The sequence below is a fragment of the Epinephelus moara genome, chromosome 8 (assembly GCF_006386435.1).
Source record: "Epinephelus moara isolate mb chromosome 8, YSFRI_EMoa_1.0, whole genome shotgun sequence".
Classification (NCBI taxonomy): domain Eukaryota; kingdom Metazoa; phylum Chordata; class Actinopteri; order Perciformes; family Serranidae; genus Epinephelus; species Epinephelus moara.
Window position 1 is genome coordinate 4,607,310 of NC_065513.1, and position 7,356 is coordinate 4,614,665.

At 47.5% G+C, this 7,356-nt stretch overlaps 1 protein-coding gene across 1 annotated transcript in view; it reads left to right on the forward strand.

The window, feature by feature from the left end:
- Nucleotides 1-7,356, forward strand: part of LOC126393944 (coiled-coil domain-containing protein 106-like) — a 613,357-nt gene that overhangs the window by 487,307 nt on the left and 118,694 nt on the right. The window lies entirely within an intron of this gene.

The following is a 7,356-nucleotide window of genomic DNA, read 5'->3' on the forward strand; positions in this document are numbered from 1 at the left end:
CAAGTTAAACTACTAGTCTCAGTAAGATGAAATTGTGGAGCGTCTAACAGAGATAACAATGTGCAGCATGTCCATATTGACAAAAGTTTCAACATGTTTATCTGTGCAAGGCTTGAAATTAACTTTTTACATGGTAGCACTGGTGCTCCTAACTTCAAAAGTTAGGAGCACCAGCAAAATTTTGAGGTCTTGAGGTGAGGCTTTTGAGGTCAAATCAAACAATGCAAACCCTCTGGTGTTTCCCAACCCTTTACACACCGGTCAAGACCAGCCTAACTCAGGACATAGCACTGCACAGCACACCTGCTGATGACATCACACCAGAGGGCTCTGAGCATGGTTGAGATGTGAAGTATGGAGGAGTGGAGATCAAAGCAGATAACACATTGAGCTAATTTGCCAAAAAAAGAAGCTCCATGTGGGCAGGACAGAAAAGAGCGATGGGAAAACAGGTCTCTGCTGATAAGATCTGCAGCTGGTTGGACAGAGGCCCCATACACAGGTTAAAAACGTGCACACCGTTATGACATGCAGGAGAGTCTGCCCAAAATAAAAAAGTACGCCACACAAGAGTTTGGGGAAACAGGAAAATAAGATTATGTACTCATGGGCTGCGTGAGAAAACAAAGATGCCTGTGAACAACTGATGTGCTCGCACAGTAAAAATGACAGTGGAACAGGTGTGTTTGTTTCAAAATAAAACACAAGAGGAGCATAATGGGGCCACACAGGAGGGCTACTAAAAAGAAAATGCTTCAATAAATGTGGCCTGTTATGATGGACACAGTCTGCTAGGGTAGTGGTCAGTGACTACATCAACTTTAATTTAAAATTTAAAGCCTCAGTTTGTCAGATTCTGTGGCATTTATGACCTTATGTAGCCATGATTTATTTTGTGTGATGATATATTTCATAGGCACGAATGCAATGCACAAATTAGCAATGTGCTCCATCATCAACTTTGCCACAAAGTGTGTGCTTTGTTAGTTTCTGTGAACATACTGTATTTTTTTGTAACTTTGACATTAAAAACACTCTGACACTTTCATTTGTGTGGAATAAAATGCATTAACTGTGAAAGTCTTGTAGTCAAACCACGCAAAGAAAAAGTTTATCAGTGGAAGCCGCCTGCAGGACTCATGGCCTCAGCTACTGTCCTGGTGAGGGTGTTCGTTCTCCGTATTTGTTAGGATTAGTAAAGACAATCTTAACTCAGAGAACCCTAGTTCTATTTCATTCTTCCTGACTGCTAGGCGGCAGTGCTTTAGCACTGGATATCTTCATCTCACACATGTGCAAGTCGAGTCATTATACCAACAATGCCACCTGTGACCATGCAATGATGTAGGGCGTTCGCTCCAGTATAAAACCACCGTGTCATCACGCAATCTGCTCCTTCTATCTTCACGCAACTGAAGAAGCTGTTAGCTAGTCAGACGGACAGCGGTGATCTTGTCATTACAGTTTTATGCTGAACTAAAGTACACAATACACAGTGAGTAAGTACACCGTTGGGTGGAATGTTAATGGGTAGTTATGTGTTAAGGTGATTAATTAGTGCTTATGTTCGCTGCTACTGTGAGATAGCTTTTGTGTAGAGCGTTATGAGGCACACTTCGATGCGGCCTAGTCTAAGTTTAGTTTGTTGGATAGCATAGGGTGACCATATTTTGATTTCCAAAAAAGAGGACACTCGGCCCAGCCACGAGATAGCCTACTTAAATGATAGGCTACTCGCAGTTTACTCAAAGATGCCTTGTAATTTTAGTATATTTAAAGTTTATATGTATGGATAGAAAATTCAGTTATATTACAAAATAATATCTCTCAAAGACAGAAATTCAGATAGGCCCCAATAGGGACACATACACACACTAGAGTGTGGCTACCCGATCCGAGGCCGACGGGTCCGACAGTAGGCCTACCCAACGGGTCGGACCGGGTTCGATCAAAAATGTATAAATTGTATTCGGGCTTGGGTCAGATTTGGACAGCTTTCAGTGAACATGTAGTGTAAAAATAAATAAAATCCTATTGTCTGTCCTGTTTATTGCTTGGGGACTGTTATTTACGTGACAACACCTGAACAGAACACACACACACATTGGCTGTTTGTTTCTACCTCTACCCTCACTGGAAGCCTCGGACCTCCCGCCGCCCGCCTCCGCCTTGATTAAATGCTGAAAATAAAATAAAAGAGGGAGACAGGTTTTTCCTATTTTGTCTTATTTTGTTTTATTTCTCCCTCTCCCCTCTCTGGAAGCCTCAGACCTCCCGCCGCCCGCTCCTATCTCAAACACGGAGGTCTCCCTCTCCGCGGAGCACCCACGGTGCACACCCGGCCTGTTAAATGGCCTTTAACCATAACAGCTGTATGACACAAACTCAGTGCTTTAGTAATTAAATAATGTCGGTCTCGGTTCGGTTTCGGACATAACAAAACAGAATGACTGTCGGGTTCGGACAGAAATATGCGGCCCGTGATGCACTCTAACACACACACACACACACACACACACACACACACAAGGAAAACCGGACATTATCATCAATTTATAAACACCCCCCGGACGCCCCGGACAGGACGTGAAAAGTGGACATGTCCGGGCAAAAGGATAGCAGCGTGGTGCTTTTGTGGTGGCCGACTAGCATTGTGTAACGCTAGGACAAGTGTGTCTTTTTTTTCCATCAGTGACAACGTTTGTCATTAGTGACAACTTAGTATTGACTGTGAGCTAATTTTGGTGTAGGCTATTCATCATTATCATTGCTAGTGTATTTTTTTCTCCTTAACTGTTTAATGATATTTAATGATACTGAACTGCCGTCTGCTAGCATGGCTAATCCAGAAGCATCAAAGAGACGCAGCATGGCCTCACATGGTCCTCCTAAAAAACTAAAAAAGGTGGACACTTGGGCTCTTCAGGTTGGCACTCTTACATCTGATTTGCCCAGATTAAAAAGCTCCTGCTCAATCTTCTACCTGATAACAGGGGGCCAGCTCCCAGTGGTGACTCTACCACAAGAGACTGGCCTTGTCAAGAGGATGATATGCTATCTACTGCAGCATCCTGCAGTTTGTTTACAGATAAGGAGGAGGAAGCTCAAGATTTGAATAGAGACACAGCCCCCATGACCTCAGGCTCTTTTTTGCAAGGGTCCGATGTTGGGTCATTGCATGGATCTGAAGTTGGTCGTGCTACAGTGTAACCAGTTATTGGAATGGCTTTAGCACACCTGGGGCTAGATGAATCTCCGGTGGCAGCAGCTCATTCAGTGCTTTTTTCAGCCAGATGCTACAGCCCTTTGCCTTTTCGGTTCCTCCATCTAAACCTTACATTGAGGAGCTCCATAAGTGTTGGGCAGACGCTAAACTCTCGTCACACCAGTGATTGCAGGAACTTGTCTGCCATGCAGGAGGCAGGTAGCTATGGGTTAGATCGTATGGACCCACTTGAGCCTACCATTGCCTCTTTGATAGTTTCCCCAGATGAGGCTCTTACACCTGATGCTTGCTGTCCTTGTCCTTGTGTCAACTGACAGATGATCTCCTTGCTAAGAGTTATAATATAGCAGCACATATGGGGCATCTTGGTAACTCCCTTTCTCACCTCATCCTGGCTTTGTTTCAGACCCTGTAGGAATCTGGTGCAGACTCTTCTGCCCAGACCCTTAGTGTTGCATCCCTTCAGACTTTTGCTTTCATGTCTAGGGAGCTTGGCAGGTTAATGTCAACAGTGACACTGGTTTGCCGTCAGGTCTGGCTTGCACAGTCCCCCCCCTGTCAGAGGCGTGTCATTACACCCTCTGCACCCTTCCAGTGGTTCAAACTCAGCAACAGGGAGAGGGAGACCACAGACCCTTTGGTGGTGTCCAAGGGATACACATTACAGTTCTGATGCCAGCCACCCACTTTCTGTGGGGTCAGAATATCTGTGGTTGATACCCTGCAAAATCCCTGGCCCTCAGCCAGGAATTAGCAGCCCTCTTAGAAAAAGACGTCATCGAGCCTGTAGAATGGCATACATGGCTCAGTGGGTTTTATTCAGTGTATTTTTTAATTCTGAAGAAGGATGGCGGGTTTCGTCCAATCCTGGACCTGAGGGGTTTGAACAGATTTTTAAAGGTTCTGCTGTTCCAAATGTTATGGATGGCAAATGCTCTCCATTCAGTGACAGAGGGGGCCTGGTTTGTGTCAGTAGAGCTCAAGGATGGCTATTTTCACATGCCTATTGCACCACACCACAGGCAGTTCCTGAGGTTTGCGTTTCAGGGACAGGCCTGCCAATTCGAAGTGTTGCCATTCGTTCTTTCACTGGCCCCCCGCATATTCACGAGGTGCGTGGCAGCCACCCTTTCTCCCATACAAGCCAGAGGGTTAACAGTCTTACCATACCTGGACGATTGGCTAATCATTTCCCCAACAGCCGAGCAGGCAATCCGAGACACAGCTACGCTACTTGGCCATGTGAGCCAGCTGGGCCTTACAGTGAACTACAACAAGAGCAAGCTTACACGAAGTCAGAGAGTGGATTACCTGGGCATGACACTCAACTCACAGCTAATGAGAGCCTTTCTTTCCCAAGAGAGGGTGGAGGCTATTCTGCAACTTATGGGTTGCTTCCAGAAGGACAAGCTTATGAAGTATGGACTCCTTCTCAGGCTGCTGGGCATGCTGACAGCAACATCCATGGTGATTCCTCTGGGTCTTCTGTCCTTACGTCCCCTTCAAATCTGGATCAGTGGGCTCTGCTTGGATCCCAAGTGGCACAGGGGCAGGAACGTCAGGGTGTCCAGCTAATGTTGCCAGGCTCTGAAGCCTTGGAGAAGAGTGGGTTACCTGACCAAGGGGGTTCCTCTGGGGGTAATTCCTTCCCGCCGAGAGGTGGTGGAGACGGATGCCTCTCTATTGGGCTGGGGTGCAATCTGGCAGCGCAGGACCATCAAGGGCCAATGGAGTGTGCAGCAGAAGTTAGAACAAATAAATGTGCCCGAGCTCAGGGCAGTATATCTGGCACTGCAACATTTTCTGGCATGTTCTTATCCAGACAGACAGTACCTCGGTAGTATATCATGTCAATCATCAGGGGGCACTCAGTCCAGGCAGGGTCTGCCAGTGGCACAGCAGCTCCTTACGTGGGCATTTCCCCACGTCCTGAGCCTCAGAGCTATACACTCGACAGGCATGCAGAACAGTGCAGCAGATGTGCTGTCACGCCAAGGGCCAAAACAGGGAGATTGGAGACTTCACCCAGATGTGGTGGGAATGATTTGAAGCCGATATGGCAGAGCAGAAGTGGACGTTTTTGCCTTCAATGCATTGTTCCCTCTAGTACTCCCTAAGGGAGACTACCAGTCCACTGGGGCAGGATGCCTTAGCTCATACTCGGCCGAACTGCCCGTTGTATGCCTTTCCTTCGATTCCCCTAATTTGGGCGACGTTGGACAGAGTCCAACATGGAGGCCAAAAACTGCTTCTAGTGGCCCCCAACTGGCCAGGGAGACCATGGTTTCCAGTGCTTCTGAAACTACTCAGTGGGGAGCCTTGGTGCCTCCCAAGGAGATCCTCTGTCTCAGCTGGAGGGACACATATGGCATCCAGATCGCCTTTAACTATGTGTCTGGCCATTAGAGGCCAGAATCCACTCCTGGCATCCTGTGACCAGTCAGGGATCCATACTGTGTTAAGTTCAAGGGCTCCCTACACTAGGCCATCATTCTGCATTTTCTGTGGTCATTGTTTGATGTTGGCAGATGTGCATCAACCTTGAAAGTGTATGCCGCCATCATGGGACTTGAAATTAGTATTGGGGTCCTTGTGTCCCCCCCCCATTTGAGCCGCTGGGGCAGACCGTATTGAGGTGGTTGTCTGCTAGGACAGCATTTTTGCTTGCTATCACATATGCAAAGTGAGTGGGGGAACTGGTTCAGGGGTTACTCTCCTACCGAATCCATCCTTCCTGCCAAAGAGAGTACCTTCCTCACATGTAAACCAAGCCACCGAGTTGGCAGCATTTAATCCACTGGGTTCATCTCAGGGGGCAGAGGTGCCCTCTGAGCTACTGTGCCCACTTCGGGCACTCAAGACATACGTGGAAGCCACTGCCAATTCACTTAAGACTGACCAACTTTTTGTTTGCTATGGGGGTTGTAAGAAAGGTACACCCCTATCAAGACAGAGACTTTCTAACTGGATTGTGGATGTGATTCTACATGGTTACAGCTTGCAAGGCCTGCCAGCCCCTAGTAATGTGAAGTGTCTCTCTACTCTGAGTGTGTCCACATCCAGGGCAGCATTGAAAGGGGTCTCTCTCTCAGACATCTGTGCTGCCGTGACTTGACCTGTTGTAACGATCCACCGTTTTGATTATTTGTTTATTTTTGGGAGTCACACTGACACACGTCGGACAAAAAGTCACGTGACGGCACACGCTCAACAAGCAGCACACCTGCGGGAGCACAAGCTGGTTCAGAGCTCACCTTATCGGCAGGAGAGACAGAAGAAGTGTCTGGTGTCCGCTAAAGCTCCGCATCCCGCAGATCAGATCCGAATCAAGTCGGGGTAGTGTAGTCCCTCGCACCTGCTTCCTTCAGCGGACTCGGCTCCTGGCTCTTCTTACCGGATCCAGTCTACTAAACCGGCGGATCAGCTGTCAAACTCCGGGGATGATCGCCGCCACTGACTGACTGACTGACAGACTAACTGATTGACTGATTGACTGATTGACAGAGCAGACACGTGCCATTTCCACTGTGACTCTGTGAGTACTTTTTTTTTTCTTTTTTTTTTTTAAAAAGAAACGGAACATTTCCTTTGATTGGTGTGTTGCTAGAAGAGCCACAAGCCGGAGAATCGCAGACCTCCTGGGAAGCTGCAGCAAACCATGGTCAGTCAGCCGTGGGAAATGCTGGGGGTGGATATCATGGGACCGTTTCCTCAAAGTTCAAATGGGAACCTGTATCTGTTGGTGTTTGTGGACTATTATTCACGTTGGGTGGAATTATTCCCTTTAAGACAGGCCACTGCCGAAACAGTCTCCTTGGTGCCAAACAGGGAGATACTCACCCGTTGGGGAGTGCTAGACTACATTCTCTCTGACCAAGGATCACAGTTTGTGTCATCTGTGTTCGGACAGACCTACAAGAAGTGGAATCTCAGTCAAAGGAAGACCACCCCATATCATCCACAAACCAACCTAACAGAACGTGTCAACCGAAATCTCAAGGCCATGATTGCTGCCTATGTGGAAGGAAACCACAAAACATGGGACAAGTATCTGCCTGAGTTTCGTTTTGCGCTCAACAGCTCTGTACATGAGTCCACTGGAGTGACCCCGGCTGAGCTTAATGTTAGCC